Source organism: Heteronotia binoei, chromosome 5 (assembly GCF_032191835.1).
Source record: "Heteronotia binoei isolate CCM8104 ecotype False Entrance Well chromosome 5, APGP_CSIRO_Hbin_v1, whole genome shotgun sequence".
NCBI lineage: Eukaryota > Metazoa > Chordata > Lepidosauria > Squamata > Gekkonidae > Heteronotia > Heteronotia binoei.
The window spans coordinates 55,925,365-55,949,579 of record NC_083227.1 but is presented as its reverse complement, the minus strand read 5'-3'; the positions used below and the strand labels follow the sequence as shown (position 1 = coordinate 55,949,579).

Genomic DNA, 24,215 nt, shown 5'->3' with positions numbered 1-24,215 from the left:
CTGTACATAAATGACTCCAGTGTCTCTAGGGAAAAGTAACAAAAGTTCCCAATCAGCTATACACACCAATTACTTTTAAACAAAAATTAAAAGACCTGCAGATAAGTAATTAACTAGCAGAGCCTGCACAGGAGGAAAAAAAAAAAAGCTAAATGAATCCAGGAGCTTAGGAGACAAAGTTTGAGCCAAATGTTTCACAGAAGCAAAATAGATAAGCAAAAAGAATGGTTTACTATGTAACATGGAGAATCACTGGTCAAGAAATACAAGCCCAAAGCATCAGTGGACAATGTGGTATAAGTCATGTAGCTATTTATGTATGTATATGCCATCAACTTCTGTTGACCCCAGCAAAGGCAAGTGAGAAGCAGAGGTGGTTTGCCATTGCCTTCCTCTTAAGGTTGCCAATCCCTAATTGGGGACAGGGGATCCCCCGGTTTGGAGGCCCTCCCCCACTTCAGGGTTATCAGAAAGTGGGGGTAGATGGGTTTGAATGTCTGCTGAGCATTCTATTATACCTTATGGAGACTGGTTCCCATAGGGTATAATGAAGAAACAATTTGGGGCTCTGGAAGAGCTGTGGGGGGTTTTTTTGAGGTAGAGGTGCACCACATTTTCAACATAGCATCTGTTACCTCTCCTCAACTCCACCCCCCCAAAAAAAAAGTTTCAAGAAGATTGGACCAGGGGATCCAATCCTACGGGCCCCCATCCTCCATTATTTCCAACAAAGGGAAGGCATCTAATAACAGTATGATCCCTTTAAATGTGATGGCCACAACTCCCTTTGAAGTTCAATCATGCTTATTACAACCTTGCTGCTGGCTCCATCCTCAAAATCCCCAGGTATTTCCTGAGCTGGATCTAGCAACCTTACTTCCTCTGCAGAGTCTTCAAGGGATCCTGCTTAGCTTCTGAGATCTGATGAGACTGTGCTATACCATACCATACCAAGCACATGCGGCTCTTTAGCCAATTGTATACCAGATTCGTTACAAAATGCTGGTTATTACCTTTAAAGCCCTATATGGCCGACGACCTTGCCTACCTTAGGGACCGTCTGTTCCCATATGTGCACCAGAGAGTACTGAGATCAGGTGCACAAAATCTTTTGACAATCCCCGGGCCGAAGGAGGCCAAATTGAAGACGACAAGAGAAAGGGCCTTTTCAATCGCAGCTCCACACTGGTGGAACCAACTACCAGATGAGGTGCGGGCCCTGTGGACTACTCTCTTTCAGCTGGCCTTCTCTTAATGTGGATCCTCGCCTATTATATCTGGTCATCATAAATTCCAAGAGGAGAACATCTAGAATATAGCACCTGAAAATGTTAGAATCCAATTAAATTGATGGTTTTAATTATAATGTTTTTAATATAATAGCAAATATCATGAACTGTATGATATGTTTTATTATTGTAACCTGTTTTTATGCCATATTTTGTGAGCCGCCCTGAGCCTGCTGCAGCGGGGAGGGCGGGATATAAATAAAATATTATTATTATTATGAATTAATAAAAACAAAGCACTAAAAATAAATTAGATCCTAAAATCAGTGTAATGTTTAAAACACAGCAGGTTGCAAGTCTGCAAAATAATTTCATATTAACCATATACTGATGTTCCAGCAATTGAACTGTTCAGCTTACCTAGCAAACGCCTGTAAAATAAATGCTGTCTCCCAACAACCCAGAAAAGAGGAATACAGGCATATGTTCTAAGAAAAATGAGATGAAGAAATTCCAAAGTGGAGATCACTAAACTTGACAAGTGTAGGGCTAGCTCTGATTCTGTCCTAGGCCAACTGAACTCACCACAGTTGAGAGCCTCCTACCTAGCTCCATTCTGTGGTGAAAAAGTACCCAATAAAAAAGAATATGTCTAGGAGGCAAGCAATAACAGAAAGCACCTAATCCAGTCCATCTAATACAGGAGCGGCCAAACTGTGGCTCTTTCACATATATTGTGTGGCTCTCGAAGGCGCCACCACCCCATCGGCCAGCTTGGAGAAGACATTTATCTCTTTAAATCACTTTTCCAAGCCAACCCAGCCAGCGACTTGGAGAATGCATTTAAAGCTACTTTCTTTCCACCTCTCTCTTCCTTCCTCCCAATCTATTTGCCTGCCTTCCTTCCCTCAAACATCTGATGTTTATGTCCTGAAGCTCTCAAACAGCTGATGTTTATTCTATGTGGCTCTTATGTTAAGCAAGTTTGGACACCCCTGATCTAATGAAGAGATGGGACCCATAGTGACATTCCATTGCTTTAGGCTGCCATCCTACACCACTTGACTTCAATGGATATAGTGAATTCTCTTTAGACAATAATATAAACCAGGGGTCCTCAAACTTTTTAAATAGGGGGCCACTTCACTGTCCCTCAGACTGTTGGAGGGCCGGACTGCCATTACTGTACAAGGCCGCGGGCCGTCAGTTCTCCGTCTTCTGCATCTCTCTCCCTTCCCCACACCACACACCCCGGCCTGGGAACTCACCTCACCTCGGTATCACCTCACACTCTGTCTCTGCCGCCTCAGCCCAGTGCCGGAAGTGTGCATTGCTAACGCGGGTTTAGGTCGAACGTCACTTCCGGTCTGATTTTGCCATAACCTGGCGGGCCGCATAAACGTCCTCAGCGGGCCGCATCTGGCCCGCGGGCCATAGTTTGAGGACCCCTGATATAAACAGTAATATAGCAGTTATTTACATAAACCCCAATAACAAAAGCAACTGATGGATTTTATAGGCTGTAGTTGTTGGGTTTCTGTTTTCTAGGAGTAGCCTAACATTCTCCAGACTCATTCTTCCAGGTACTCTGTTAATTAAAGGGGGAAGGTCTTAGTGTGAACATCTTGATAGAAGGGATAACACAGAAGAACATAATGTACAGTCTCAATTTCTCCTTCACTGCAGGGGCAAAGCCTTTTCCCATAGGGAATTCTATTAAATTCTATGTGGGTGAAATTCCATCTCCCCTTACTGAACATAACTGAAGGCCAGTGCTCCTCAAGGAGGTCACTGGGAGGCAGCAATGGAGGTGCCAGGGCCATGGTAACATTATCTTACTGGTGCACAGCCACTTAATGTATAGCAAAACCAGAAAGGGCTGCCATCAGTTGTGCTCATGTTGGGTTCTGCTAGAGAGCCATATGATGCTGTGACATCACTTCCAGCTATACAACTGGAAGTGATATCTCGGTGTTGTAGAATGCTCCTCCCCTCCCCCTTGCTGCCACTGCTCCATTGTGCAGTGGAAAGAGCCCAGAGGACAGGAGTGGGAGGTTGCCCACTATGATGGACACCCTGGCAGCTCTAATTAATACTGTCCTAAGGAAGAGCCAGTTATGAAATGTTGGTCTTGTTACACTCATCTTCACTTCAGGATTTATAATTAAAATCCCCATGCCCCTATGAATATTAATACTTCTTGCTTGATGCATCTGATCTATTCCTTGACAACAGACTGTTGTTAAGACACAAAATAATACCCCATTCAACCCAAAACAAATAAGTAGATCATTCTATCAGATATAATCAGATTTCCTCTCTTCTAGTGTTATTTTATCTACATTCCATTTTCTTACTAATAATACTGTATTGTTCTGCTAACTGGGTTAATTTTAGACATGTGTGGTTTTCTGTTCTTCCTTTGATTATGTCAGTGACTGTGGGCTTCGATTGTATTCTCTGGTTACAGATTTCCTTGCTTCAGTTGCAAATAGTTCAGAGTTAGCAGACATATGAAGGACCATTATTGTATTCAACAGAGCAGAAGAAGTGGGTGGAAGGTCAATCAAACCCATACTTTGATCACTATTCATGACAGCGTGATCAACAAATCCTTGAGAAATTTAACTCAAATTATCTATGACATATGAATATGCATATGTGGCATATCTAGAGTTGAATTTTTCCCCATCTGGCTTTAGGGAAGAAAATGTATTAAGTTAAGCCATAGACTTTCATTCATACATCATGGAAAGAACAGCTCTAATGTGGATTCCTACATTGTACTCCTGACAAGAAGAAAAGAGAGTGGATGGGAACTGCACTGGGGGCACTCTGGCTTTTGGGCAAACTCTATGATTAAATTGGGCTTTAAAAACCGAGAGCATCCCTGATGCGATGACATCATGTCTGGATGATATTATCGTATTGGGCACATAGAGGAGGGATTTCACCTGCTGGCCAACTGGTCCACAGTGGGGAGAACCCCCCAAAACCAGGGGATTCTTCACTGGGACCTGGGGCTGGCAACCCTAACTCAGAGGGGTATAATGCCATAGAATCTGAAGCAGCCATTTTCTTCAGGGGAACCGATCTCTGTAATACCAGGAGACCTCCAGCCACCACTTGGAGGCTGGCAACCCCTAACCATAGAGGGTTGGTTTTATATATCATGTCATGTTGTAACTATATGAATGAGAAGGACTATACATTGATAATACTTTTGGGGGGAAATTGGTGCCTAACATTCAAAATTGACCATCCTTTTGCTGCTGCTGTTGTTGTGACCCAGGATTTTCAAAAGAAAAACTACAGAAAATTTTTTATACATAATATTGGTCATCCTGTATGCCAATTCTGTATCTGGCAGCTGAACAAGCTACAGGCAGCTCCCATCTTCTTTTGCACCCTACTCCATCCCCATAATTTAATAGGATTGCAGAAGTTGTAAATTAAGCACGAATTTGGTCTTTAATGAATATGCATATCACATATATGGCTCCCTATAAATCCAATCTGCTGGGTAAGCATCATTTTTGTTTACAGCAGGAGTTTCGCCTCCATCGGAATTAAGCATTTTCACCATAAAGCAGCACATTGCAGTCATATAATATTTGGGGAATGGGTCTTATTTCCTCTACTTTGCCTTGATATACAGCTTAAATTCTACTTCAGCACTTGCCATTAAAATCTAGGACCAAATCATCCAATTAGGCGAACGTTTATAAAAAGAGAAGCAGCAAACAGAATGCTACCTATAATCCTGCCATCTTTCATAAGTTTAGAAGCCATTTCTTGTGATGGTAAGTACCTCACTAAAAGTGGAGGACTACACGCTTAATCTTTATTTGTGCTGTGCAATGCAAATGGCATTGTAAAATGAGGAATCTGGAGAACAAAACTTTGTGTTGAGGCAAAATTCAAACAGTTAAGAAAATTAAAACACATAAAATCCAGGGCAAAGAAATTTGGAGGAGGAAAGTAGATTGGAGGTAGATGTGCTATATTTATGCAAACACTTTTATTCCACAGTGATCCCCTTTTGTCCCAGGCTTTCTATCAATGCAGTATCAAGATTGTGTCACATAGTATGCACAGAATGAATCTTGATCTAGCCCACAATACTGCCCACTCTTGCAACTTTAGTGCACAAATTTCCATCTAGATACACATTCACTTTTAATGGAAAGGAACAGCAGTTCATAGCCTGGAAGTAGCATTAGTCCTTTCCAGGAATCCTCTTGAGGAAATTGTATCAGTCCTCTCTAGGAATTGCTAGAAACTCTATGCAAGAGACCAAGGATGTCACTTCTGGGAAGTCATGACTCTGTAGGATTTGGCACAAACTATATGGTAAAAACAGAATATCTGGTGATTCCTAGAAAGGACTGATGTCACTTCCAAGGTGATGTGAGGCCATCACCTTACAGTCATTTTTTAGATTAATTTTCTCCTGCTTGCCACAGCAGTGGCAGTTGGACACAGAAGCTCAGTGCAGGATTTTGATAACCCTAGCAACTCATGATTAGATGGGCAACAGAGAACAGGATTTAATTTAGTGAGAACTTAATTCACTACAGAGGAGTTCTGCAAAGAAATGCTTGTTGTAGAGAAAACTGGAGTGTTTTGTAGTGCTACAAGGTCTCCGTAACTATGCTTTCATTATAGCTTTTATTATACTTTCAAGACCATTTCTCCTGGTATGTCCCCTGGAAAGCATTGTGCTCAGGTGAAAGGTATCTGCTGGAGATTCCTCTACCAAAGAGTATCCAGCTGTCCTTAACCAGAGCCAGGGCTTTCTCTGTCCTGGTCGAACTCTGCTGACTGACATCCAGGCCCTGCAGGATCTACTACTGTTCTGCAGGTCTACAAGACAGATGTTCCACAGGTGTGCAAAGCAGAGATGGTTGAAGACAGCAATGGTACATTTAGTCCTCATCTCTTCCCTCCCTCCCCTGCTGATTGGGTTAGGACAGAGACCTGTAACTACGGCACCTTAAAATTCAGGATCTTGTTGTTGTATAGCTCTTAATTTTAAGTTTAAATTATTATATTTTACACTGACCTAACTTGTTTTACACTGTCCTGAGCCTGCCTTGCAGGGAAGGCAGTATAAAAATCTAAATTACAACAACAATAGATTGAGTAGCTACTTTGAGTGGCTTGAAACAGTCTTGAAACTGCCTTGAGAGCCAGTTTGGTGTAGTGGTTAAGCGTGCGGACTCTTATATGGGAGAACCGGGTTTGATTCTCCACTCCTCCACTTGCAGCTGCTGGAATGGCCTTGAGTCAGCCTAGGGTTGCCAAGTCCAATTCAAGAAATATCTGGGGACTTTGGGGGTGGAGCCAGGAGACTTTGGGGGTGGAGCCAAGATCAAGGCTGTGACAAGCATAATTGAACTCCAAAGGGAGTTCTGGCCATCACATTTAAAGGTACAGCACACCTTTTCAATGCCTTCCTTTCATAGGAAATAATGGATAGGAGCACCTTCTTTTGGGGCTCATAGAATTGGACCCCCTGGTCCAATCTTTTTGAAACTTGGTGGGTATTTTGGGGAGAGGCACTAGATGCTATACTGAAAATTTGGGGCCTCCACCCCAACAAACAGCTCCCCCAGAGCCCCAGATACCCGCGGATCAATTCTCCATGATTTTCTATGGAATAAATCTCCATAGGGAATAACAGAGTTCCCAGCAGACATTTCCCTCCCCTCCCCCCCGCTTTCTGACGACCCTGAAGCGGGGGGAGGGCCTCCAAACCGGGGGATCCCCTGCCCCCACCTGGGGGTTGGCAGCCCTAAGTCAGCCATAGATCTCGCGGAGCTGCCCTTGAAAGGGCAGCTGCTGTAAGAGCTCTCTCAGCCCCACCCACCTCTCAGAGTGTTTGTGTGGGGGAAGAAGATAATGGAGATTGTGAGTCGCTCTGAGACTCTGAGATTCAGAGTACAGGGCAGGATACAAACTCAATATCACCATCATCTACAGAAAGGGTAAAAACTGATGCATGAGCAATTTATAAATTTACTTCATCTGGCATAATGATTTGCCAACTTGCCAACAAATGCTGGGACTGGGATACACAGCAACATTCTGGTTTGAGGGTAAAACTATGGTTTGAAGCTGTTATTACCATAGCGTTTTCCCCCAAAACCAGAGCGTCACCTCTAGGCTTGCCAATCCCTAGGTCCCAGCGGGGGTTCTTCCGCTTTCCCAGGCTCCTTCCTGCCCCCAGTCAGCTGGCTGGCGGAGGGAAGCCCCACCCCTGGAGGACCATGTGCCTTTCCACCACTGGAGGCTTCAGTCTCCGATTGAAAGGCTTCCTCTTGGAATGGTGTGTCTGTATTACTTTGAAGAAGTTGGCAGCAACTTGTGATTAGAGAGGCCAATCCCTCGCTTCAAATCCCTCACTTCAGAGTAGCCAGAAATGGGGGGGGGGGGGGACGTCTGCTGAGCACTTCATTATTCCCTATGTGGAGATTGATTCTCATAGGGTATAATGGGGAATTGATCTGGAGTTTTGGGGGGCTCTGGCGGAGCTGTTTTTTGAGGTAGAGGTGCTGAATTTTCAGTATAGTATCTAGTGCCTCTCTCCAAAGTACCCCCCAAGTTTCAAAATGATTGGACCAGGGGGTCCAATTCTATGAGCCCCAAAAGAAAGTGCCCCTATCCTTCATTATTTCCTATGGAAGGAAAACATTTTAAAAGGTGTGCTGTCCCTTTAAATGTGATGGCCAGAACTCCCTTGGAGTTCATTTATGCTTGTCACACCCTTGTTCCTGGCTCCACCCCCAAAGTCCCCAGATATTTCTTGAATTGGATTTGGCAAACCTAATCACCTCAGATATTGCTGATGTGTTGACATCCCTTCTGGGTGACATTAGCACACTGCACAATTTCCTGGAATGTTCCCCCAAATCCCCCCATCAGTGCAACAAGGGGACCTGGCATCACTAAACAAAAAACACAGAGAAAAGACTGTGTGAGCTCATGATATTTTACCTTGATAAACAGGGTTGTTGGACATCATGTTAGTTTTCACATTCTAGAACTGAATTAGATGCACTTTAGTTTCAGCCAGAACAAAACAGCACCTTGTTTTACAAGAACAATGCTTCTGTCTGATCCAATGACTTTCCTCCAGTACAGTTTAGTGAAGTCATACCCTTTCTGGTTTATCTATCTAAGAATATTTAGCTCTCCCTTTTTACAAGGAAACCAGAGTGGTATACACATGTCCTCCCCTATTTTGTGCTCATAACAAATATGTGAAATCAGATAGGCTGAAAGTGTGTGTGACTGGCTCAAAGTAAGTCATCCAACAATCTTCCATGGCAATCTAGGGATCTGAACCTGGGTTTCCTAGCTTGTCACTATGACCATTATGCCATAGTGTGGCTTTAGAAATCTGTTGATGAGTGCTAGAGTAGCATCACCATGGAACCACTGGGTACTATAGTGTATTCTTTCATTAAAAAAGAAAATATACCAGGTGTCACTTCTTGTTGTGATTGAAAACATGCATGAACCATGGGATTTAAAAATACCAATAGTGTTTTACCAAAGATCAAGAAAGGATGATACCTTTCCATCTCATTCCTTGCTGTGCCTTCTGTGTAGAATCAGCAGAGTAACATGTTTTCATCTTTCCTCCAGCCTATATATTTTTATCATGTCCACAGTATCTTCATAACAACCCTTTAAGGCTGGTCAGCTGAGAAAGCATGACAGGCTCAAGAATTCCAAGTGAGCTTCATGGCAGAGAGGGATTTGAACTTAGCACTTTTATCCCATGTTATGGAATAACAAAGCCACAAAAGCTTCAGAACAGGGGTGGAAGTTCACATTACCCCTAACTTCATGCTACATTCAGGCAGGAAAATGCAACCTAGCAGACAGACTATTCAGGCACCAGCTCCTGAACTGCCAGCTCTCACTTCTAGATGTGACAAAAGTCAGCAAGTGGGATAGACGCAGCAGCTCTTTTAAGAATGACACTCAGTGCAACTAGAGGAGACAGCTCTAGCAGTTGCAAAACTCTCAGCATTTCACCTTCCATCACAACCTAGCGGGATTATGGACAGCCCAATAAAGCTTGTGACTATTCTAATAACACTGGACCAGCTGGTCATTTGGCACCAAATGTTTCCTATTTACTGGTAAGCTATTAGGCTATCTCTCATGGGCTTTCTCCAAAGGAATGCTTTTAGGTACTTTTCAAGTTACTAGAGCAAATGAAGACTAACCAGTCTGGCGCAGCTAAATGAGGGAAAGGCTAGTGACCTGAATCTCCCATTTTCACCAATCTGGGTAATGTAAATATCATTGTATGGCTGGGAATGGGGTTTGTTGTTCCTGCTGCAACTGCTGTGTTCTCTGCATTACTTTCTCATAATGTACTCCTGTGGTTTTTAGAGGGGAACAGGATGCAGCTAGTGTCAGTAGTTATGCTTGATCACATACCAATTCACTATGCATCAAGCTTGCCGGTTATGATCAAGAAGCTAACCATTCACTGAGTTCTTCAGATGCATTCCAATAATTTTAGATGTGTCCAATCACATGGATGCAGACTACCTTTTTGCAGCTCCCACTTCCAGTTGTTCACTATGTGCCTTTTAAAAGAACAAAGTTTCAAGATATTTTGTGTGGAAACTTAAATCTTAGACGTTCTTATGTGCCTTCAGTGTTTACCCATGGATCCAGATAGTCTTGAAATCACTTCATGAATACATGCTACTGACAGTGCAGATGCAGGAACTGCAGTGCCCCAGTATTAGTCATTTAAAGGATATGCGATTGCATAGGTACAGGGAAGGATAAAAAACAGAGGGTGATTTCATGCTGACAAATAGTCACTTTAAAAACTGACCATGACCTCACAAGGTCTGTGCCTCTTCTCCAGTAATCAAGGAAATTTAATTTGCAGACTGTGCAGACTGCAAAAAACAGCAGCAACTTATTTGCTATTGATTGCTTTATTTTCAAAGTATGTTACCTCACTTTTCTTCTGTAGAGTAGGACTCTAAGAAGCTTACAAATCTAAAAAAACCCCACAAACAATGTAAAATCTCAATACAACAGTGAGAAAAAATAGCCTTTCTACCACCACATAATACTTAATAGTCAAATGTTATGAAGCAGGGAAAATCTACTGTTCATAGACTGTCAAACGCTTACATATACAAGTTGACCTTACACAACTTCCTATCCCTCTGAACGATAGGCAGGAAGGCTCCTAAGGTTTGGGGTAAGGCAAGGCTTGCCAATCCACAGATCCCAGCAGAGGATCTCCTGGTTTTGTAGGCACTTTCCTGCCCCCAGCCACCTGGATGTGGGGCGGGAGGGGGGGAAGCCCCACCCTGACAGCCACCATATGCCTTTCCACCTTGGAAGGCTTAAGAAGACTCTTGGGAACAGCTTGCTTTTAGAAAGGTTGTGTGCCTTTAAATCTCCAGAGCCAGTCTGAATGGGGGCAGGGCAAGCCTGCAGAACAACATGGCTGTTGTGAGAAAGGAAAGCAGCCCTTTTCCTCCATTTGTTTTACAGTCCCTCCAGAACTTGCTTGCACAGAAAAATAGAGAATAAATAGTAAAGCAGAACCTCTAGTTTCCCTGTGTTAGTCTGAAGATCTTGGCTGAGTATACAGCATTCAACAACTCCCATGGTGAGTAAATTGCCCCAGTGGGACCACAAAGTGTGTGCTTCCAAACTGTGTTTATTTTGCCTGCTTTGTGTGTGAGTGAGAGAGAGTTTGTGTGTGTGTAAGAGAGAGGGGGGAAGTGAGTGCATCCAGCTGCTGGGGGCTGAGGACATGAAGACTGTATTCAAAGGAATTGCACTGCGGTATTTTTATTTATTTATTTTAGGGAATGGGAAAGTCTCCTGGCTCCACCCCCAAAGTCTCCCAGCCCCACCCCCAAGTCCCCAGGTATTTTCTGAGTTACCTGACAAGCCTAGGCAAGGTACATAGCATCAACTCCTTTTCAGGACTAAGCAGCCAAGAGGATGAAGCTGAACAGGAGGGAAAGCTCAGCACTTGATAGAAAGCTGTTCTTAGAGCAACAAGCAACAGTCACTTACTGTTGGCCTGACAGAACTCACAGTTACAGCACTGGCACACAACTGCTTGACACTGTGTTCAAGAAGAACTTTAACAGAAAATATCAATGTGACCTGCAACTGAGGAACTTTAATCAAAATAAATTCGCCTGGCAGTCACATTCACTGCCACAGGTTGTAGTCATGGCCACCAACTTGGAGGCCTTTAAAAGGGGAGTGGGCAAATTCATGGAGGATTGGGCTATCAATAGCTACTAATCATGATGGCTATCTACTCCCGCCAGTACCAGAGGTAGTATGCCTCTTTAAATCAGTTGCTGGGAAACACAGTCTCTTCATGTTTGTGGGCTGATTGGCAACACAGTGTGAACAGAATGCTGGATGATCTTGGAAAGTTATTTTAGTTCCAATTTGGATAAGGCTTTGGTAAAATGAGGTGCTTCAATGCTGGTTTGCCCATTAGCTGGAATTAAGACTGTTGATCTTTTTGCTGAATAGCTGCACAATGTCTTTGTGAATGGAGGATCCCTGTCTATGAGAAGTTCAACTTCGATTGTTTGAGAAGAACTTACCAACTGGACTAGGGAATTGGGTTCTCTGTTCTGCGACTCATGAGCTATGCAGACTCATGTATCTGGCAGAGAATTCCACCAGGTTGGGGCCAGGGCCAAAAAAGCCCTAGCCCTGGTTGTGGACAGCCAGATGTCTTTAGGGCTGGGGACCACCAGCAAGTTGTTGTTGTTTGAGGAGTGCAACACTCTCCCAGGGACATAATGGAGGAAACAGTCCTGCAAGTACAATGGTCCCTGACTGTTGGCAACCATAACACAGAGGGACCAAACTTTACCCCATCTCCTGTGTATGCCTTCCAGCTCCCTCCTCCATCTTCTCAGTGGCAGAAAGATAATAACTATCTGTATAACCACCTGCTCTAGGCTCCCCAGTCATCCTCAGATAGAAGTTTCAAGACTGCTTTACACCAACGCAAATCAAGCTTACCTCTGCCCACTTTGTGTAGCAGTGTGTTCCTGAGAGCCTTTAAAAAGAAGGTACCAAGTGTTTTATTTTGGATGTTATATATGACCCAAACTCCCACCCACTTGCACTGGACAGATAGGATAAACTGCAAGCATATCATGGAAAGTCTTTATGGAAAAACCCACCTTACATGATTCCTTCTTTTAAGGCACTGCCTTCTGCAATTTTAGTTCAGCACTCAAATCTCAGTCCAGGAATGTCAACCTTCATTTCGATAACTTCCTCATGAGGGCATCAGAGAATGTGGCTGTAGAGGAAGTAGGGAAGATAAAGCTTCCATTGTGCTAAGTTCCAGGGCTGGTTCCAGGTTACTTGAAAACAGAGCCTACCCCTCTTAGTAGTTATGTGCTTGGTTTTAGTCTGTACTTGATCCACAAGGAACTTGAATGATCCTGAATGAGTCTGGCTAAAAGCCAAACACAAAATACAAAAGCACCATCAGAATTAATGACTTACAACAAAAACAGACCTTTAAAAATTGTTAAGTGCACAAAATTAATGCAGATTCTACCTTCAGAAAATGTGGCTTTTGAAGAGTTTTACTCTTAAACACAACCATTGTTTTATATCATTTGGAAGCTGTGACTGTTTAAATATTCAGTCTTTTGGATTTACAGTTTCAACTAAGTATTAGCTTCTCTTATTGATGAAAATAAACCCCCTTGTGTTTAGCCAAGAGATACTTTTCAGGGGATGTACAAGTAATTTATTATTATTCCTCTAGACTTGAGTTCCACTCCCATTGTCTTCTTCCAATAAAATTTTTTTCCCATAAGAGTTAGACAACCTTGCTCCTGTAGAGCCTTTAGGTAGTTTTGGGGAACATATCAAACCCACCGAACCATGTTGTGTTTTTTTTGGATGCTAGAGAGCTGTTTTCCTGGAAAGCTAAGGCTGATTTCTGGTGAGTTTTTTACTTTAATTTTCAATCATACTTTAAAAATCATATTATGGTTTTAAAGTATATAATTATTTTACAGTTTTGTTTTTATTATCACTATCTGTCTGACCCACTTTGAAGGCCTTGCAGTAGAAAAGCAGGATGTAAATTCATAATAAATACTGATCCTCTAACACCTGTCATAGAAGAGGGATAACAGTGATACCTACCTGCCTTTTTGAATTTCTATTGTTATTGTTACTATTCATTAAATCAGATTTCTATCCCACTATCATACTTCTCAATAGCAGTGAACATATAAAAACATAAGAAGAGCTCTACTGAATGAGATTAGTGGTCTATCTAGTACAGCATCTTGTATCACACAGTAGCCAATCAGTTCCTCTGAAAGGCCAACAACAAGACATAGAGGCTGAAACTTTCCCCTGATGCTGCTTCCTAGCATTGGGATTCAGAAATTCTCTGCCTCTGATAGGGGAGGTGTAGTGACTGGGGTCACTTATCCTGAAATTTTAGTTTGCAACTTTTAGACCCTGGGATTAGTGCTTGCAGCAGCCTAGTCCTCAGCCGGAATCACTGAGGCTGGCAGCCCTCCTGTAGGCTGTTAGTATTCTCCTTAATGATCTCTGTCAAACTAGATCCTTTCCATCTAGCCAAGTGTAATTGCAGGTGTCAAACTTGTGATTAGTTAGGGGAATCCGGTGAATTGAATTATGGCCTAGGGTTCCCACAGAAGTTTTAAAAAGGAAAGTTTTCCTCCCAATTATGCTTAGGCTAAGGCTGAAGACAAAGTTTAGGCTTATTTTGAGAATTAGTTATTTTGTTGGCAACCTTGGATTTATGCTGACCTACCTTCTGGATTCTATTCTAAGAATTTGTATTAATGATTGGTGGAACAACCAAGGTAATTTAATCTTGCACCTTAATACATTCTGAGGAAAGACCTTTGGATTGGTCTATTTGTCAGGGCTTTGCAGAAACTTTCAGTTGCCTTAGACTCTACCTGAAGAAAGTTAATTCTGGGACTTTAAACCTGGGCAAAGGAGCCTGCATACGGATATAACATCCTAGAAGAAGCAGAGTGGGCTGGTGGTCTGCTTCTGATAAAGAGAACCAGTCTGGTGGCAGCCGACAGCTTAAAGTGTGCCTTGTCTGTCAAGAAGCCAGGTCAGTCTCCCACTGGGAAGGAAGGGAAGAGCTGGAGGAAAGGCAGGCTGGGCACTACAGGAGGTTTCCTAATATAGGTCCCCACGAGTCTATATATTCAGATACTGGTTAACACCAGACTGGTTTAATTTTATCAAGGGTGCTGTATTGTATGCTTTCTGACTGTACCCTTAAGCAATATCCTGGGTCTTGGAAAATGAGGAATGATGTTATGTAGGGACTTTAAATGTATAGTTGTATTATCTACGTCTTATTATATTTATAGGGTTGGATTCAGAATAAATTTTCCACTAATGAAAGGAGTGATGATAGTTTTCACCAATTCCCCTTCATGCTTCAGATCCCTAATTAGCCTCTCATGTTATTCCTGAGGGCCCCTGTCCTCCCTTCCCCGAGTAGTATTTTGTGGAGATCAGTGGGCTGCGATGGGGGAGTCAGGAGCATTTTGTTCCGCTGACCTAAATGCCTTGGGTGAGCAACAAATGTAGTCTAGATCCAGCCCACAGAGTTTGCATCAGCATACTGATCCCAGAAGAGGATATTCATTTAGACAACATTTGTGTTCAGGAGACATTAAAGTGCTGAAACATAAAATGTTGTAGATGATGGGCTGCTGAGAGCCATCACGTATCCCCAGGCAGAGATTCCATCTGCCTCCACAATCCCATCCAGAATTAACCCCAGACAGGACATGAACACAAACTCACTTGCCTAGCTCCATGGGTCCCTGTGATGACCAAGGCCCTTGGGATATTGTCTTCCTTGACCCCTCCATTAGTAGCCCTGAACATCCACTGATAACAATTGGGTGGATTTCAGAAGGAAATGGGTACCAATTTGCTAATTTAACTCTATGTCATGCTTTTTTAAAGTCAAACTGAGTTTCTTTCTCTCTCTCTCTCTTTCTCTCTCTCGCTACTCCTCTGACCTACTGGTCTTGTGTAGCATCCATAAATAATGTAGACTGAGGTGGAGTCACATAAATACCATTATTTTCTGCAAATAAGACAAGATGTTGGCACTCTTCATACAAGGTAAGTGAATGAAGAAACACTACTACACTTTCATTTCTAAAAGTAGGGCTTGAATTGGCTTTCTGACACTGGCAACTACACTCCTTTGAAGAGTAAAATTCCCGGACTCAATTAGAGAAGATGTTCAGTTTGCTAAATAACACAAAATCCCATCTCTGCAAAAATCAAACCTCCATTTACCAACACTTCAGTTTTTTACATTAAGAGTGGGGTTGCCATCTCTGGACTGGGAAATACCTGGGGAGTGGAGCCTGGGCAGGGAGGGACCTTAGTGGGGTATAATGCCATTGAGTCCACCCTCCAAAGCATTGGTTTTCTCCAGGGGAAATGACCTCTGTAGTCTGGAGATCAGTTCTAATTCTGAGAGATCTCTAGACCCCACCTGGAAGGTGGTGGCCCTAGATAAATGCTTCTTAGAATCAAAAGGTACAAAAGGACACTGAGAAGAATGACAGCGAGAGACAGAGAGATGCAGAAAATTTTGAACACCATTAATGAAATTTACACATGAACTACTAAAGCTGACATGCACCCTTCTTCCTCCTTTCAAATTCACAGAAAAAAGTGTCACTGTGAAGAAAAAATATTCCAACTTTCAAGAAAGGCCAAAAAAGAAATGATAGAAAATTCAATGCATAATGTACACTGTTTTATATTTTTCATGCAATGGTTCAGCTGTTTCTTCTGAAGCAAGAGAGAAAACATCAAAAGGAGTTTTCCCCATGGATAAAACTCTTCAAATATAACACACCTAATGTTTTTTACACTACTGTTAAGACCTTTTTAAAATGTATGTTTGTTCTCACTCTTTTAGACCCACATTTTGACATCCATAGCTTCATGCGTTCATTTGTTGTTCATGTTGTTTATTTGTTAATTACTGTCAACAATTCAGATCTTTCTCTTGCCTTAAAAGCAAACTATGCTCCTTGGGAAAATCCTTAGAGACACAAATGTTCAAAGGGGAAAGCAAAACTCCTAGTCACAACTAGGGTTACCAGTCTCCAGGTAGTGGCTTGAAACCTCCCAAAATTACAATTGGTCTTCAGGTAACAGAGATCAGCTCCTCTGGAAAAAAAAATGGCTGCTTTGGAAGGTGGACTCTATGGCATTATATCTCATTGAAGTCCCTCCCCTCCCCAAGCCCCACACTCTCCAGGCTCCACCCCCAAATATCCAAGAATTTCTCATTCCAGAGCTGGCAACCCTACTCATTGTCTATGGTCCATTACAACTGGATGGCGTGGAGTGAAACCAACACATTCCATGCATGCAATCACAGTGGTGATGCTGCACCACAAGGCCTCTTGTCTTTTCTGCTCACCTTTTTCAATCCAGTCACTTGATAGGTAAAATCTTTTGATGTGCACAAAATGCAGTTGATATTCCTTTGTGCAATTAGTGGTTATGCATGGAATAAAGCGCTGCCAATTTGTTGCTACAGTGGCAACATCTGATGCATTAGGTCCCTCATCCGGCAAAGATCAGGCATCCATTCTAATGCTGTATGAGCGTTTGGATTCATGATGTACTTTATGGAAATAGATGAGGTTGCCAACCTCCAGATGGTGGCTAGAGACCTCTTAGGATCACAACAGATCTCCAGGCAACAGAGATAAGTTCCCCTGGAGAAAATTGCCACTTTGGAAGGTGGACTTTTCGGCATTATACCCCATTAAAGTCCCAAATCCTGCCTTCTCAGGTTCTGCCCTCAAAATCTTAAGGTATTTTCCAACCTGGAGCTGGCAATCCATGGACCCTAAGAGAAGCCAAATTCAAGACAGATCTGTGCAGCCCTAACCTGGATAGCCCAGGCAAGCCCAATCTCATCAGATCTCAGAAGCTAAGCAGGGCCAACCTTGGCAAGTACTTGGATAGGAGAACCAGGAGACAGAGGCAGGCTGTATCAAGACACTTCTCTGAACATTCTCCATGCCCCAGTAAAGGTCACCAGAAGTCACCATGACTTCCAGGCATGCACACGCACGCACACATACGTAGAAAAATACCTTCTCTCCCCCCCCCCCCCAAAAAAAGGACAGATCTGTGTATAGGTTCCCTTCCTGCCTGGTCTTTGGCTCTAAATATAACTCCTTTGCAGTTCCTTCATCAAATTAATATATCTCATTATAGGGTGGTTCTATTCAAAGGTATTCTGGCCGCACTGGTGGACTTCCTGATGGATCCTAGGTTTTGGTCACCGTGTGGTACAGAATGTTGGACTGGATGGGCTATTGGCCTGACCATACATGGCTTCTCTTATGTCTTATCTCCTCCACTCAGGCAAGAATCAGAGCTCTTCCCTGCTTTGACCTCCTCCCTGCAGTCTATTCTGACACTGGAAAAGCTGATTCTTGATTTTGCAGAAATTGCAGGAGTAATAGCCTTGCAGGTCAGTGAGAGCAGGAAGGGGGGGGTGGGAATCACACATAGTTCCCATGACCCTAGAGATCAACTTTCTCAAGCCAAAAAGGATTGCTGGGGTGAGGAGAAAGTAGAGATGATCTGCACCCAGCAGTACCTTGTGTTGAAGCATTACTGGCTCTCCACACCAAGCATTTTCCAAATGGTCTGAATGGGGAAACTTATGGAAATTTGTCATACCTGTTTTGAAGTGGTAACTCAAGGAATTTCTCAACATTTATCATTTTGACACACTTTTTTGTGATTTTTACACTAATTCTGCTTTGGTAGGATAGGTGTGAGAATATTAAAAACTTAAACATGCATTGAGTGCACTTTGGCTCAATGGAAATTCAGCACACAAACTATTCCCATTGTGGGGCTGCAAACAGGGGATGTTATTTCCTTCAGCTGCACAAACAAACGGTCCATCAAAACTCCATCTCCCTAATGGAAACCAGAATGGGAATAGATCAGGCTGCATGCAGAACATTTTAAAGGAAGAGAAGGAATTGTGTTATTTTATACCCCGCTACCCCGATTTATAAAAGGTCACAATTTATAACACTTGATGGTATGTAGCTGAAACTGGCCTTAAAGCACATTTGAGATAATAGCATCCTGTTAACAAGATCTGCTAGTCAGACACATTATTAAGCTCTGCCCTGAGTTACGCAGAACCTGCTGTTATGCTGTCCATCAACGTATATATGGATTAAGAATCTGGGCACAAAAGGACACCTTCAGAGAAGGAAAGGAAATGGTTGCCAACTCTAGGTTGAGAAAAATGCTGGAGCTTTGGAGTTGGAGCCATGGGAAAGCAGGGTTTGTGGAGGCATAATGCCATAGAGAACCCACCCTCCAAAGCAGCCATTTTCAGCAGGGGGACTAATCTCTGTAGCCTGGGAATCAGCTGTTATTCTGGGAGATCTCCAGGCCCTACCTGGAGGTTAGCAACATGGGCACTATGCTAAGGAATGAGCAGGATGTGTTTGCTGCTAGAAGAAAACAATTAGGCAGATAAAGATTATTTTGGAAAGCCTTGTGACCCCCAAATTGGCTTTTACATAATGAGATTGGATTCATTTAAATTCCAATTGCTGCTTCACTGTCAGCTTACGGTCCAGGAATGCATACAAGAAAGAGAGAGATTCTATGTTCAAATCGTTCATGAGAAATATGAAATCTAAAGGTCTGCTTCAGGTCACAGGCACTTCCTTTCCTTCAGGATGGTAGCTCCTGCATTTTCTTCTTTCTGCAGCATGCAGAGCAACATACACCTTCTGCAGTGTCCCATGTCCCCTCCACAGGTGACACACCACAATTGTTGCATCAACTCATCTGTCAGGCTGGTGGACTCGCCTGGTGTGTCTCATGCCTTGTGTCTGTAGACAGGACTAGCATGACCTTCAAAAAACGCTTTTCCAACTCTGAAGTGATATGAAAACCTAGAACAATGTTTATGGTATTATCATCTCTTAGTCATTTTTCCTCCAGGATTTGCTGGACACACTCCCTACTCACAGTGATATATTCTTTTGTCAGCCATCTTTCTTCATCTTATCCTGTAGCGAAGATGGGGCACTGAATTGCCCCTCCATAAGCAAGCCTACTTCAGTGGCTAGCAATAATGCTACACTTTCACAGTAACGTTATAGTCTCCCAGCAGGATCAAAGTGCAGGAGAAACTGAAAAATAAAAAGCAACGCTCTTACTCATGCACAACTTGATAATTGCAAAGGTTAATCCAATAATGATGGAAGGATAATTGCTTTTGTATACAGTCAGAACTCTCAACTGGGGTTCGGCTTTCATTTCTCAAAACGTGCTGTCACCTTGCAGAAATCTGGATAGAAGATACACAATAGGAACAGTTGCATATTCTCTGTGCTTGAAATAGGTCCTTTTTATTTCTGGTGGCAGCTGAGTTTCTTTTTTAAAATCCAGTTCTGAACTGGGAAATCAGTCACACACACACACACCCCAAGACTTATAAGGGGTACATGGGGGCCAAACCCTTGGCCTGAACTTTGAAATCCTATGGAAATTCAAAGGCAAAGTTCACCAGTTGCGTGCTTTAAGTGTACTTTTGATAAATATGGCTTTAGAAAGAGTGGAGGCAGGCGGGCTTCAGGAACTGATGGAGAATAGATCACTTGACTGTGGCTTCTCTTATACTTCCTTCTGGTCAAAGCTTGTCAGACTATACAGGATGTGCCAGGCCATTAATCTAACCTCAGTATACTGTGGTCCTTTTAGAAAGCCTGGCCTTTGTAATAAACATGAGTCTCTTAACATCTCTTGAAAGGAATAGCTGGCCGACATCCGGGTGTGTGTGTGTCTGTGCTTAATAGACATGGGCCACTCACCTAGTTAGGCACTCTTTGAAGGAGAGACAATATGAAGTAATGGCTACAAGTTCTGGACCAGGATCTGTGAGACCCAGGTTTGAATCCTAATTCTGCCATGGAAGCAGTCCCACACTCTCAGCCTAAGCTATCTCACAAGGTTTTTGAAAGGATAAAATGGAGAAGAGAATGATTAGGGTTGCCAGCTCTAGGTGGGGAAATTCCTGAAGATTTTGGGGATAGAAACTTGGGGAGGGCACAGTTTGGGGAAGGGAGGGACTTCAGCAGAATGCAATGCCACAGAACTCACCATCCAAAGCAGCCATTTTCTCCAGGGGAAATGATCTCTGTCATCTGGAGAGCAACTGTAATAGCAGGAGATCTCCAGGCTACACCTGGAGGTTGACGTGGCAACTTTAAGGATAATGCATGCCACTTTAGGTCCTGACATGAGGACAGTTGTGCTAGATCAGAGGAGCTGTCCATGTAGCCCAGCATACTGTTTCACACAATGGCCAACTAAATGGCCCTGGAAAGTCTATAACCAAAGCATGGATGCCAAAGCTTCCCCCTCACCACTATTTCCTCCAGCTCTGGTTTTCAGAGGGTTCCTGATTCCACACATGGAGATTTCAATTCCTAATAATTACTAGCAGCCATTTGTGGATCAATCATTCCTAAATTTGCCTGATTGCCTTTTTAAAGTCATTTAATCTAGCGACCCGTGCTTCCAATAGTCAAGAAATAAGCTCCCTTCATTCAGCACAGAGACTAATCCTTCCATATTGTGAACAGTCCTTTGCATACAGCACTGAAGAGGCTTCCAAGTCAAGCACAGGCATTCTAAAAGTTCCCCACTGACCCATCAATCCTCTTCCCAACTCTTGGAAACTAAATAGGGTTGATCCTGGGTGGTATTTGGATGGGAGACCAGTAAGGAATACCAGGGTCACTACACAGAGCCAGGCAATGGCAAACCACCTCTGAACACCTTTTGTCTTGAAAACACTGTGGGGCCACTATAAGTTGGCTGCAACTTGACGTTAAAAAAAGAAAAAAAAGACTAAGGTGAGTGTGCTGGATGAGCCAAAAGGAACAGTACAGTTTTATAGTTTAAAAAAATATGCAATGGTCATTGCAAACATGCTAGCCTTTAAAAAAAACCACTGTGTTAGCCCACATGGTATAGTATAGATAAGCTGGATTTTGTGTGAGTGTGTGCGTGTTTTGTGTTCAAATCTCCAGTGAGTCATTAAGCTCACTGGGTGTCCATGGCCAACTCTCTCCACCTAAGCAACATTACCAAATAGATGCATTGGGAAAATGAGATCACCCCAAATACACCACTTTGAGCTTCTTGGAGAAAGGAAAAGATTCAGAGTTAAGAGAACAATTAGTAGCATTAGAATACGTCTAGAACCTCAGGATGAGACAAATTATTATATTTTATCTATACATTTTTAATTCTTCCTTTCCAGACAATCTCCTCAAGGTGGCTTGCAATGTAAAACATGATAAAAAACACAGACACACCATAAAGTTTAAAAATTAACAAACCAAACCCCCCAGAAATTAAAAACTCAGCTGAACAATGAAAATGGTATAGAGTCTCATAAAAGTATTCTCAGGCTAGAATCAACAGTACAATTATATTTTAAAATCAGTCCCTTGTTTACACAAGTCTGTGCAATTTGCCTCCATTTAGTTATGCTGTAGAATTTTAGTTAAATTGTAGCACAGAAATCAAGGCCTCCCAAGGTCCCCTGACACAGTGGAGCGGGAGGCTTTTCAGATGACAGAGAAAAGATCCACGTTGTGCTAAATGAGGTGGCACATTTGTGATAAGAGTTGTTTTTGCTAGATTCCATAGCTAACAGAGAATGGCAACACGCACCACAAACTGAGACATGCTCATATAGGAGCATTGGTGGAATGAAGGTTATTATATATGTCGTTCAACAGGCACTCCTGCCCTTCCCTATTTATATCTAAGGGCCAAACATGAAGACTGATTCCTCACCAGCAGTTGCTGCACTCTTGGGCTTCTGCTTGAGCTGGCTCAAGCAATCTATTTCGCACCAGTTGCTGTGCAGACACCTTTGATCCGTGGCTATCTCCCATTCCCCTTGCAGTGACTGGAACTGGTATTTTGGAGATCCGGTCGCTGTGAGGGGAATGGGAGGTAGCTGCAGATCAAAAGGTGCTCATGCAGCAACTGGTGGGGAATAGATCACTTGAGCTGGCTGTAGCAGAAGCCCAGAGGCGGAGCAACTGCCGGTGAGGGATCAGTCGAAGCTGAAGCATTTATTTGGTGCTCCAGATGTATTATTGGGACCTTAATAACAGCCAGGAGGAAAGGAAAGGTACAAGGCCCATAGTGTTGAAGGATGGGGAGGTTTCATCCTCCCATTTCCCCATGATCCTTGGACTGTTTGAAACCCAAGTATGACAGATATGCATCGCCTGTCTTTTTTCTTCCTTAAAGGCTAAAAACAGCAGCAAGGTCACACAGAGAAATGGTCTGGGAAGGAGTAACCTCTTGCTTTCTCTGGTGCCATGGCCCTGATCCATAGCACATTGCCCTCCTTTTGCAGACACTCTTAAATTCCAGATCATGCATTGTATGTTCCATCTATGACACTCCAGTAGCACAGAAAAGGTAAAATTGAAGTTGCCAGCAGCAGGTCAAGCACTTACTGGTTGTTTGGGGTAAATCCTAGGGAGGAGGATGTTTGGGGAAGGGACGGACCTCAGCAGGGTATAATGCCCTAGAGCCCAGCCTCCAAAACAGCTGTTTTCACGGGAAAACTGATCTCTGTAATCTGCAGTTACAATACGAGGAGATCTCCAGGCCTCATCAGGAGGTTGGCAGCCATAGGTAGGAAAAAGGAAGAAGAGACTGGATTTATACGTCACCCTTCATTCAGAGTGGCTTATAATCTCCTTTCCCTTCATCTCCCCACAACAGACATCCTGTGAGGTAGGTGGAGCTCAGAGAGCTCTGACAGAAACTGCTCGAGAGAACAGCTCTAAGGGAACTTGTGAGTGGCCCAAGGTCACACAAGCAGCTGCATGTGGAGGAGTGGGGAATCAAACCTGTTTCTCTCAGATTAGAGTCCGTGCCCTTAAATACTACACCAAACTGGCTGTGATGCCAACGCAAACACCTTTCCTCCCCCTCCAACCAGGGGGAGGAAATCACTTAATTTTAGCATAACGCAAAAGAGGGGGGTGAGACGGATTTTTCTTGTTCATTCATTTAAGGAATACTTTAACTCTCCAAGAGCTGTGTTTCTACCTTACAGAAAAAGTAGTTTATTTTTTTTAATTTCCAACTCAGCACCCATTTTCTTATGTAATTTTTCTCTCCTAGTGCCACGAAGAGAAATGCCATAATCCATGACAAATGGCTTTGTTTGATCTACAACTGATATCTCTGCCTGCCAACTTGAAACAGAAAGCATAGGAAGGAGGTAGGAAGCAGGAAAGAACATAAAGGAGTATCTAGGTTTTTTGGAAATTAAACGAAAAGAGAAAGAGGTAGGAAATGTTATAAACGTTAACAAGAACAATAGCTGTTTGGGTGACTTCTTGGAGAAAGTGATGGCTTTTAACCCAAGAGAAAGCAATTTCCAGCACACCAGGCAGAGAAACCACATTCTAAAACCAGAAGCACTCATGTGATATGACTGGAGAGACTGAGAGAGAAGGAAAGGGTTGTTTGACAGAAATGATTCCAAAGGCAGTCCTCTCACTACTCATCCGCTGAATATCATATTAAAAACAAGCCTTCACAGGAACTCAGACAGCCCAGTTCTTTTCCCCTCATAAATAATTGGAGATGCCCTCTGTCGAGCCTTTATCATACTCTCCATGTCCGAGATTTGGGCTACATCATATTTGATGTAGTCACCAAACTCCTGAGAATAATTTCTTCCTGTTGTTTTTAAGAAAAGTGGCATTGGATAAATCTTGGGACTACAGGGATTGTAAACATCATTTAGGTGGGTTAAATATCCACAGCTCCGATATATAG

General features: G+C 42.9%; 1 protein-coding gene and 1 long non-coding RNA gene across 2 annotated transcripts in view; one reads left to right on the top strand and one right to left on the bottom strand.

Annotated features, from left to right (window-relative positions):
• The window catches only part of TAFA1 (TAFA chemokine like family member 1), a 561,552-nt gene that overhangs the window by 512,268 nt on the left and 25,069 nt on the right, over window positions 1-24,215 (bottom strand). The window lies entirely within an intron of this gene.
• Window positions 13,875-16,277, top strand: LOC132572453 (uncharacterized). Its single transcript, XR_009555434.1, has 3 exons — window positions 13,875-14,394; window positions 15,340-15,428; window positions 15,987-16,277. It is a non-coding gene; the product is annotated as an uncharacterized LOC132572453 (long non-coding RNA).